Genomic DNA, 12,120 nt, shown 5'->3' with positions numbered 1-12,120 from the left:
AAAGTATTTGTCACTCGATACTTGCATATCTCCGTCACTCGATACTACACACATCACTGTTCTATAGCTGGTCCCTTTACCCCGCTGACGCTTTCACGCTCCGGAACAAGGTTCTTTCTTGCCTTTGCGAGTGTTCCTATAGAGGGAATATGGAGGCATATTGTGCCTTAACCTCAATGAACTGCACTCCGCCATTGAATGACAAGAGACTTTAGAACACGCGGTTTTGTGCTAACGGTTTATACTGGCCTACGTATTTAACCTCAAAAACTGTTTTCTATTTGCCAAATTGATATTTAATGTCATCAATTAAAATTCTTTGCGGTTTGATTGATTTTGGTTCTCTCATGCCATTTACATGATCTAAAAACTTTGGAATTAGACTTCGAGTTAAAATCTGTCAAAAAACGCAAAACTTTTGAACACAAAACATAATATGCCATTCCATTATTTTAAATTTTAATTACGTAAAATCTGATAGTAAGACTTCCGTTACTATGACTCGGAAATCCACTTTATTCTATCTAAGGTACAGGTCCCTTGTCGCGTAATCACTGACGAAGAGATTAGGTGCCAAACTTAATTATATTTGATGGCCCATTGTAGTAGGCTCATTCCATTCCCAAAACTTGTATCGAGGTGTCAATAACCTCTCGTTACGTAGCATGATCAGTCGAAATATTAAATCAGCTTCTCATATAATCTGTGTGTTGAGCGAATATTGGGATATGGGTATATTTAACAAATTATAAACTCTGCCTAAGCTTTCTTTTTTTTCGTGGGGTAGATAAGAGTACAAAATAGATAGTTCGATCGATTGTAAATAGAAATGTAATTTTAAGACCGATGTCACATTAGGTCTAAAATAAGTCAGAAATCATAAAAAATTTTTTGGGAATATTTACGACAGACAATAATAATTGACAAATGACTCTTTTATTTTTGAAATTCTCACGACGAATCCTATCATCCTCTTAAAGCGAGTTCAAACAGAAATAAACAAAAGGTCAAAGACATCAATTAGACGTAAATCTTCACAATTTTCTGGTAATTAAGCTTAATATTTCCTGTCTTTGATATTATAAAGGCCCGTTTTAAGAAAAAGAAAACACTTCATCCATTTTGGTCGTTATTAACTTTGTGATTTTGTCCTTTGGTTGAAGTAAATGAAAACTTTGCGTGTAGAATAATTTGAACAGCTGGTAGTACTTATTTGGACAGTTGTATGATAAATTAGGATCTTGTATGGGCAGAAACGAGGCGTCTGGACAGGAATCTGTGTCGCGATGATGCAATATACGTAATTGCACCACTAGGCTGGGAGGGCCACAATACATAGCTCGATGAAAGCTTTTATACGCTTACAGCTATGAAACGGGTTTCACATCTTTACTTACTCATTAAATCTTCAATAATATGAACAATGTAAGACTGATCGATGCATGTTAGACGTAGGTACCTACTAGTGACTATTCATTCATTTAGAGTTTTTAGAGGACTAGGTTTTAGAAATAACTTGACTACCATAATTTGATTGTGACGTGAACGTGACGAAAAATAAAATCGTGAAACTCATTTCATCTTCTAGCTTCTACTTCTACGTATTCAAAAATTCTTAAGTTACATAAAGTTTCAAAGTTAGTTTCTCATAAGTTTCGGTTCAATATTGTTATATTGACATCGCGTGCTTATCGGTGACTTAGGAAATAAATGCATAAAATGAAAAAACCTCGTTTCGATCCGTTGCAACCGGAGCCGTACCATATTTTCTATGAATTTATATTATTACCCTTAGTAAGTAGGCAAGTATTGTAATTTCACGCCTAATATGGTAATAGAGAACACGCATGCAACACATAGAAATGATGAATCCGTTCATGCAAATGATATGTAATTCAGCATTATGAACAGTTGCTCAGGTGTTAGTGCTTTTCCGAATGAATATTTATATTACTTTATACTTAGGACACAACACTGAGGTGAGAATACCGTTTAGAACAAAAACATGAAATATTCAAAAGTGGCTTTGTCTCACGGATTGTGAAACTTGACGGCAAATAAGGCATTTACAAGATAAAAGATTTAAAAGACTTTAGACGTACGCCTAATTATATTCGTTTTAACTCTGTCAGAGAAGAGAACTTTGCTTTGAATTCTGAACGGCAAAAAGGCGCAAATAAATAATAAAACAAAAGAGGAATTTGAAAGGATGAGGTAAATAATAGCGCCTAACGACTTTAGCTACTTTAGCTTTTAGCTTGCGTAGTAATATGTATTGTATAAGTAATCATGTGCTTCAATTTGCATAGGTACCGGCTGAGTTACAAAACTTTTTAGGTAGTCAAGTAATGTCTTTGTTACTTAATTAGCCAATGTTTATGGTGATTGTTATACCCACTTACGAACCACTGACTAGTCTTCGTAACTTCGGGCGTCCTAAGCGTTCGAAAATAGTTTATTCCCGAGGGAAAGCATAAATAGATTTTTGCATTCCTCAAATGTCCAATTATTCAGATTAGTCCTTATTTTTCCCTTCAAATAATTTAATTAAATTAAAATCAGTAATAATTATTATTGATTTTAATTTAATTAAATTATTTGAATTTTTTTCAGGGGCTTAAATGTTTTGGGTTCAACCAATTCACTTTAATCACTCCTTATAAACTCATGCCTACATTTTTTAAATTTCCATACAAGAGCATATTACAGTGTATGAGGAACAAAACTGTACCAATACAAGTGTTGACACAGGTTGACAGTGTAAACAGTAGGTGGGAGTTCAAATAATCCCGTTCCGCTCGGACCTAATGAGGGATGAATGAACACGAGCAAAGTTCACTGCACCCATACTAGTTACATGGATGACAATGAAATACCTAGCTATTAAAGATAAACCTTAAGGTATAGGTAGGTAGCATATCAAGTTGACACTGTTTGTAATAGTAATTTGGCAACGAAAACGTGTAGACTGATGTGCTTTCGATTGTAACTGATGTCAAACCGAAATGTGCTGTAAAAGATTGGTATAGGGTATAACAGAACAGTCACTTTTAGAATGTTACAAAGTTGTAACACATTGTAACTAACAATGACGACGACAAATAGGAGAGATGCTTTTATTTTAGTTATTGTTTCAAAAATTGCAGTCGTATCAGTATACAAGCCTTACATCATTTATTTCTATTACAACTAAAGACATTTTTAAAGGTAAGTGGAAGTGATGTTATAATTAAATCAAGCATGTCGCCTTTTTAAAGAAGAATTTTGTACATTAAATATGACTCAGAAATACTGTATTGTTGATCAAATGTTTAATCGTCCTACTTAAGAATTTAGTTATGCGGTCAGCAGATTGAGTAACTGATTAAGACGTAATAATAAGGTGGATCAATGAGTAATTAACGTTTCAATCATGGTGTTAATTAAAATTACAAAACGACTTAAGACAATGCGACACTATAACATAGTTGATTAAAACGAAACTATTCTTTAAATCTCTATCGATCACAAAGCAAGCATTGTTTTCGTATCACTACCTAATACTACCTATACAATAACAGATTATGATTAAAAATATAATTTATTGTTTACCGTTATGGTCATAAAGTCTTAAATAGCTGACATATATTAAACCTGATCCCTAACCTACTGGATATCAATTACAATACCATTTCTCGGTAAATCAACAAATTATGTCATGATGAAAGTATGTGAACAATTCACACTATTTCACTTAATCATTTTATTGGACGTGTGGGCGTGACCATTGACGTTCTACCGTTACACTTATTTAATTGATTCTTGGGTGTATTACAAATAAATATCACAATATTACATGCATTTCATGCGAGGAACTAAATTTTATAAATATTAACCTAAGCACTGAAATATCATTTAGAAGGAACTATTTCCCACTCTAATTCCCACCTCTGCAACTCTTGTGCAGCCAGGTTCCTTGACTTGAAATTGAAAAATCATAAAATTAGGAAGACTGTGGAATCTGAACCAAAAAATATAGCTTTAGTTACTCCTTGATTTGCAACCGAAAAAAAGAATGAAACGAGTTTGTCCTTTATAGTAGTAAATAATACTAGAAATTATTATTAACGTACCAAACACTATTATCGAGAACAATAGGAAAAGTGTTTAAAATAATACTTGGAAATCCGTTTTACTTTCTAGTGCAATGATCTCCGTGATCTGTGCGATTCGATATGGTGGCGATTCCCGCATTCGTCGTGACATATTGCTTTCAGTGAAAGTCGGCTGTCAGATTACATTTAAGTACTCGTATTAGCTAATCTGTGTGCAATGTTTGGGTATTCATGTTTTATATGCTGTCAAATGATGCAGTATCAACTTCCTAAACTTACTGTCAAGCATTATCTTGATGGTTCTACCTATTTTTTTTCTTCAAAATAGATTATTATTATTTTGTAGAAAGAGACAATGCTTTATTCCTCTGGGACCAATTTTCAATGTTGCTTTAGAAAAAATCTGTAGAGAGCTAGTGTTTCGTTTACTTTAATACAAGAAATAGTACTTAGATTTAAAGATATTTCTTTTAATTCGAAAGTACCAGTCGTAAATCTATTCTAATTAGCGTTGTTCAATAAAACCGTCTCGTCCCTGAGAATTCTCGATAAACCATTAAGATTTATGAAAACAGTAGGAGACACGATAAAGCCAGTGTTGCAACGTTATCTTAGAAATCGCCTTGCACATAACCGGAGGTAATTACTGTAACGACGTTCGATTACAAAGAAGATGATTCATTTGTAACGCATTTACTTTCTCACGTATTTTGCTCTCTTTTATTTGTTTCTAAAACCACTTATAGGGAAGCATCAACAGAATGAAGGGAACGAGATAAAAAACTAGTAATAACACACAATGGTTCTCCTTTGATCTTGGAACTAAATAACATACGATTATAAATTTCTCCGTTCACTGAACTTCTGATATTCCGAGAGCAATTTAATGATGATTTAGTGGGTTACGATAAGTATGCTTTTAGTATTGTAAACTTTGCGTTTGATAGTATAAACGATGCTAGATTACAATGAGAATCTAAATTTGGAGTCGATTTGTTTTGAAATCTAAAGTGATTAGGTAGTCACTCGACCAGAAAATTGGAGTTCATGATACGTGACGTATTAGAGAAAAATAATACTTGTAGCAGCACTGTGTTGATGTAATAGACATAATATAACATGTTGTTAATCATTTATCATGATGCTTGACGGTCATGCTCCAAGAGGCGCAAGGTCAAGATCATTATCAAGATATTTTGCCTTATTAAATTTATTATATTTAAGACTTAGGCAGCAAAAAGTCTAGTCTCCCGTTAGTTCAGTTCTAGTCAGATACTAATTAATTATCTTATTTTTGTAAAATGAAGTTTGAATTGGAATAATTCTCTTCCACTGAAATGAAACAATAAAATCCTGTTGAGCCTTTCTTTGCGTTACAACACGGGGCCTTCAAAAGTCTGGTACAGGTTTCTGAAAGGTCAACGATGCATTGCCAAACTCCCTTGGGCGAAGATAGCCTTTCCACATGTGGCAGTAAGTCGTATTTGTGATTAAAAAACGGACGATTGTCAAGTATTCCAAATTGTCCAAATGTAAATTGATATTAAAATTATTTTCTTAAGGCCACCTCCCGGCTCCATCATCTGACCAGCTCTATGACATCATTATCATTGTGTATTATTATTATTATGTCGGTAATCCAAATTAGGTACATTATGAAAGATTTCAGCTCAATAGGTTGTCAGGAATTGGGTCTAATTCATCTTGCAAGATTTGACCCATACATACCATTACATACATGCACTGCACTATAAACAAGAGCTTGTAATATGACAAGTTGTAATTTGATGGAATGTAAGTTAACATTCCACCAACATAGTTCATACAATGTAAAGCAATTTCGAGCAGTAACTTGAAATGAGAATGGCAATTTATCTCCGGTACCTTTGTTTTGATTTATGTTAACCATTGCTACTACAGCAACAGCATGACTCATAGCAAGGAATATGCTGATGCGTTCGGAGTCGACCTTTAAAGGTCTTTTATATTTTTTAGACAACTTTTGCCCGTGACTTCTATAGCTTTGCAATTATCGTACGTGTTTTGATGTTGTTCTTCTTTGTAATGTTTCATCTAAACTATAAATAAGATTAAAAGGCTTTCTTGTAGGTACCAAGGTATATAAAAAATCCCCCAAAACACAAAATAACTTCAGTATTGGAGGATAAGAATTTCTTCTTCAATCCATCATTCATCTTTGAGACATCTTTTCGGTTACAGCTTCCATTTGGATAATTTCCCGTTTTTGTGATAGAAAAGCATTTGAAGAGACATTTAAGGAAGATAAATTGTATACCGTTTCATATTTGCAAGAAATGACAATTTCGATTGGGAAATTATTCAGTTGAAGTATCCAAACGTATCAAATCAAATCAAAATCAAATCAAATTTCTTTATTTGCGTAATTCCAGGTACATAAGTGGTCTTACATAGATTTGGTAGGTTTCACTGAAATTTGCTCAAATGATGATTTTTTTATCAACAAATGTACAATACTCGGTGGTCCAGATATAAAAGAAAAACAAATTAATGGGTAAAAAACCGATAGCTTTTTAATAGTCTTCAACTTAACCAAAGATGACACAGTGTTTAGCTTAACACACCGTACCTACTTAGATTGCAATGATCTCATAGTGATTCACTGTCATCAGGTTTGATGGGACATCGAGGTTTTATGGTGTCGTCATCATCAGACATTATTAAAAGAACGCCACTTGTCCATAAGATTTACGACTATGTAATTCTTAAAATATAGTCAAATTTTATTGAATATATTTGAATTTATTAAATAGCAACAACGCATTAACTAATATGTTAATAATAAATCTCAAGACCTTGTAAAACAAGAAGAAATTTCAGAAGATTTAATAAAATAGCTACTTGGATTGTAAGCAAAAATACTCTTGTGAACCCAACACTAATTCTCACTAATGTGAAAAATTAGAATGGTAAGTAATAGAATACTATCGAGTATAACCAGTTTAATTTAATAATTAATTATGCGTTATATTACCATCAATTTGATAAAGCAAGTAATAATGCATAACAAAACTTAAGGAGAGGCCAAACCTGTTTCTCCATAGCAGACATTGCTTCACTACGAATACCTAATGTTTTAAGATGTTTCTTTCTTTCTTTGTACACAAATTCTATTGCTTCAGATCTTTTATTTGGCAGAATCTTAGAACGAAAAAAGTAGATCAAAGTTGACCGAGACGTACCTTCAAAGTTCAAAGAAGGCTTTCAGGCTTCCAAGTTTTATCCTTAAATATCGAAGACACTACACTTAACTTACTAAGTGCACGATCAATATAAACATCCACTTTAGACCAATATTTACGCGAGTGTTAACTTATCAAACGCCTTTTAATGATAGGAGACTATTCGGAAGAGCGTCGATACGTTCGCCACTTCGAGAACGCGGCACTGAACTAAAGTTATTGCGACGGACGCTTCGTGGTCACCACCGACGAATATTACTTCGGCACTCGCCGCTGTTACATCGAGTATTTCATCATCCATTACTGCTTTTCTTACACGAAACAACAAATCACCATCCACATCCTCAGCAATGCAATCAGTATTCAAATTCCATCGAATGCTTAACGCTCTAAGTGAACTTCTAAGATCGGTGTCAGGCGGGATTTCTCGCACGTGAACAAATTCGATTCCAGAATGAGATTGTAATATTCAGGTGAAATTGTGGATGCTCATGATAGGGTTTCGTTGATCCTCCGAAATGGAAATTGCTATTTGGTTTGGCAAGTATTTTCACGCTTCGGTTGGGAAAGTAACATAAATCTCAATAATAAATAGGGTTTGTGTTAATGTAAATATATTTCTGCGATTTATTTCAAAAGTAAAATAAATTGTCGCTACGTTTGCAGCCAATTCAGTATTAGCACTATTTAATTTTAACGATGACTTGTGCCTCGTAAATTCGTAATACTCACGACGTAAGCGTTTCGTGGGCTTTGTTTGTAGAATCCGTAAGAAGTAATTGTAAACAATCGGACAATATGACATCACGTCGCTAATCAGAATGTAGACGTCGCACTTTGTAATGTTGACAGTTTCTTTACAGTGCTCACAGGGACGGTTGAAACGCAACGTGAAAATCTGAAGCTGTAATTTAAGGTTGTGGTCACACAATAATATGCAGTTCTTTTCTTGAAAACCGTTCGTTCTTCATCCGAAAGACGTCCACTGCTGGAAAAAAGCTGCCCCTAAGGTTTTCCACAACGATCGGTCCTGTGTTGCTCTCATCAAGGACCTTCAACAGATCATTGGTTCACGGAGTGCGAGGCCTGGCTAAATTACATCAGCTAGTCCATGGTGGCCTCTCTTTTCGTTGTTTTGAAGAAAAATTACAGTGTTAGAGGTTTTGTATGGAAATAAAATGTTAGGAGACTTTAACGCACGACGCACCAACATTAATGTGGCCGCAGCTTTAGTTCAACGAGTCCAGCTACTCACAATAAAAAAGCAAGCAAATAACGCTAGGAAGTAGTACGAAGTACACACAATTTAAGTTATAAAGCTCAAGGTATGTACATTGTACATTACCTCACGTTTTCATGGTAACTCATATTGTTGTTAGTAATTCGACCTCGCCTCTTATGGGATGACACAGCAAATAAAGACACCAGTTCAAAACTAAAATGTTCGCTCTACGAAATTATTGTGAAGTTGTTAAAAAAACCGTAGACGGATGTATTCTAAAATGGAAAATGGAAATTATTACACAAGCTTTAACTTTCAAAGTCTTTGGAGTTCTAACTGAAGATATAATAGGCAATATAAAAAACCTAGAAAGTTATGCGATAAACGTAAATTATATAAAAGAAGTCAGTACTCATGACAACAGTTTTCAGTAAAGTGGTACCAAGACTTTAACTGGTACAACAATTGGTTGGTTGGCTGGTGGTTCAGCACATCAACTACATACATATTATTTACGTGAAATCTTCATAGTTGTCCTGCGGGAGTCAAAATGTTAGTGGGCATGACATTAAGGCTGAGTTGCACCACCTAACTTTGACCGTAACTATAACGATAACCGGTGCTTTTTGTATGGAGTTTGACAGATTTTTAACGTTTGTCAAAGTTAAAGTATGATGGTGCAACCCAGCTTAAGCATGAACATTTTTAACTGAAGTAGTGAAGTTTTTAACTTAATTTTAACTACGCTTAACTGTTATTTAGTAACCATAACACAAGCTCTATTTATTTGCCGGTAATTGGTAAGATAGTAGGAATAATTTATTTTTTAATTGCCTACGTGGGACAGCTCTGAGTAACGATTTACTAAAAGTAACTTGCAAGGATAGTAAAACTAGTTTTATATTTTAAACATTGATGTATCAGGTTATACCAGAATGCTGCAAAATAGACCACTTTATATTAATAGGTGGTTGCATGTAAAAACACGCGGGTATGTTCGTAGTCACTAAACATGTTAATGTATTTAATACCAGATAGTAGAAGTAAAGAAAATTCATCACACAGGTTTGATTTTTTTTTGCCAGACTCCATGATTTTTTGCTATCTCAGTACAGTAGTTATATTTATTTCTGCCCGTGTTATCGCCCGAACGAGTTTTGGCTTCATACATTATTTTAAGCATAATTAATTTATTAAAACTTTATTTTGAGCCAAAAGCATGAAGAATAAGATTTATTATAATTATTATCCTCTTCGTTTACGAATTTTTATCACCGATACCCAAAAGAGCTTGTAGGGCTGAAAGGGTAGCAGGTTCAATCTAAAACATACACTAAAATATGTATTTGATCATTACAGTATAGGGCTTAAGTTTGGGTAAGTCACCCTTTTTGTATCCCTTTTGATCACAAACTACTAACTTATTTCATACCTCAACCGGTTGAATGATTAAATAGTTCAAAAAGCGTCTATTCGTTCATTATTAATGTAACTAACTTTTCTAACTCTGCTAACCTGTTGACATTAAAATGCTTTATCAAGTTGCGGGTCACCCCGCTTCTGCGGAAGGTGCAGAGTTAAATCGCATTACCTGTCCCATCGGCCACACCTCCCTTCCGCCCTAGCTTTCTAAACGCTAGACTGGCCTGAGACTAGCTGGAATAATCTAGCGTAATTAATTCAAGGCAGCCTGATCATGCTAGGTTTTAACGATGACTGGGATACAAAGTTGTCGGTTTTTAAGCCGAGAGTTCTGCTGGTTCTGCTTCGTGCGACCCGTAGATACAATTGGTACAAAGTATCTTTAGTTAGACGATGAAACGTTTATTGGATTTCGGTAAAACTTCGTTTACTAGCATAGTATGTAGGGACATGTAATGTACCTACTACTTTGTGGTATTGAAATCAATGTTACATTGTCTACAGGCATTACGGCTATTCTAACTTCCATCGATTTAGGGCTTGATTTAAAAATTAAAAATTATCGAGTAAGATGACCTGCTGGCAGCCTGTACTAGTCGACTTAAATTAAAAACATTACAAATTACCTACTTCACTTATTTTTCTGCAACTATTACACACTAATTTGCAGTCGTAACTAAAAAACGGTTGTTATTTTTTTACCTAAACATGTTCTGAAATAATTCAAGTTGCTTGATTTGTGTCTGGGTCGTTAAAATAACAGCTCACTTTGAGTGTTTCAAAATGTTATGTCTGGAGAACTTGTATTTCAATTTGAGTCCGTTCTAAATCAGTATAAATCTACTATATAGCGCGTGCGCAGTTTCTCACGTGCTGCAACGCATTTGACATTTCCAAAAACCGCGTGCCATTACAGCATGGTCACGTCAAACAAATTAGACTCACTCAATCATATCAATAATTACTTTGTTACTGTAGGAAGCAAACTAGCACGCACAATAATTAACGCTAATAACTTAGACGAAAATAACCTAGCAAAAACAACTAAGGATCAACAAAACACTACATCCACCTTTGTAATTCTGCCAACAGATGAAGATGAGGTCCGATCAACCATCTTATCTTTAAAAAATAGCTCGGCCACCGGATGGGATGGCATACCAACTAAACTATACAAGCTTGCTATTAATGCACTATGCCCACCCATAACCAATTTATGCAATAGCTATTTTGAATATGGTATCTTCCCAAACGCGCTCAAAAGATCTGTAGTAATCCCAATCTTCAAGTCTGGGGACAGAGACAGTTTATCAAACTATAGACCAATTTCACTACTACCAACACTGTCAAAGATAGTTGAAAAACTTATTAATAAAAGACTTAAATATTATTTGGAAAGCCAAAAATTAATATCAAATAATCAGTACGGGTTTCGTAATAAAATTTCTACCACTGATGCCACGCAACGACTCACAGCAGCATTAGTAGGGAGCATGGATTCAAACAAGAAATGTTTGGCCATATTCCTGGATCTAGCAAAGGCATTTGATACTGTCTCTGTTCCCATACTACTTGAAAGATTGGAAAAAATAGGTATCAGAGGTGACCAACACAGACTTTTTGTAGATTACCTAACAAATAGAACTCAATCTGTCCAAATTGGAGGTTTTACGAGTGAAGAGGAAAAAGTGAGTTTTGGTGTACCCCAGGGCAGTATACTGGGGCCTACCCTATTTTTGATTTACGTTAACCAATTGTGCCAGAAACAGCTCATAAATGGTGAGGTAATTACCTTTGCCGATGACACAGTACTTATATTCACTGGAGACAGTTGGAATGACGTGAATCGGAAAGCTAATGAAGGCTTCAATAAAATCAATGAATGGCTGATAAATAACTTACTGACTCTAAACACGGCAAAAACAAAATATATGGCATTCAGTATAAGAAGTAACAAACAACCCCTACAGAATGAAATTAGCATACAAGCACATAGCTGTAAAAATGCAAATACGCCATGTAACTGTCCATACATTTCGAGTACATCATCGATTAAATATCTTGGTCTACTAATAGATAATAATTTGAAATAGATAATAATTTGAATTGGACGGAACACATACAGGCTGTAACAAGTCGAGTAAGAAAACTAATATATGTA

General features: G+C 34.5%; 2 protein-coding genes across 3 annotated transcripts in view; one reads left to right on the top strand and one right to left on the bottom strand.

Annotated features, from left to right (window-relative positions):
• LOC135075830 (NADH dehydrogenase [ubiquinone] flavoprotein 2, mitochondrial-like) overlaps positions 1-12,120 on the top strand; it is a 219,418-nt gene that overhangs the window by 119,687 nt on the left and 87,611 nt on the right. The gene's annotated exons all lie outside the window — the stretch shown is intronic.
• Positions 1-12,120, bottom strand: part of LOC135072018 (uncharacterized) — a 60,981-nt gene that overhangs the window by 33,813 nt on the left and 15,048 nt on the right. The window contains exon 1 of one of the 2 annotated variants that reach the window (XM_063965952.1): positions 7,316-7,510. The exons of the other annotated variant lie outside the window; for it this stretch is intronic. The gene's annotated coding sequence lies outside the window, so the exon portion shown is untranslated. Of the gene's footprint in view, positions 1-7,315; positions 7,511-12,120 lie in introns of those variants that run through there. 2 annotated transcript variants of the gene reach the window in all.

This window comes from Ostrinia nubilalis, chromosome 1 (genome assembly GCF_963855985.1).
Source record: "Ostrinia nubilalis chromosome 1, ilOstNubi1.1, whole genome shotgun sequence".
Classification (NCBI taxonomy): domain Eukaryota; kingdom Metazoa; phylum Arthropoda; class Insecta; order Lepidoptera; family Crambidae; genus Ostrinia; species Ostrinia nubilalis.
This window is presented reverse-complemented; position numbering and strand designations above follow the sequence as displayed.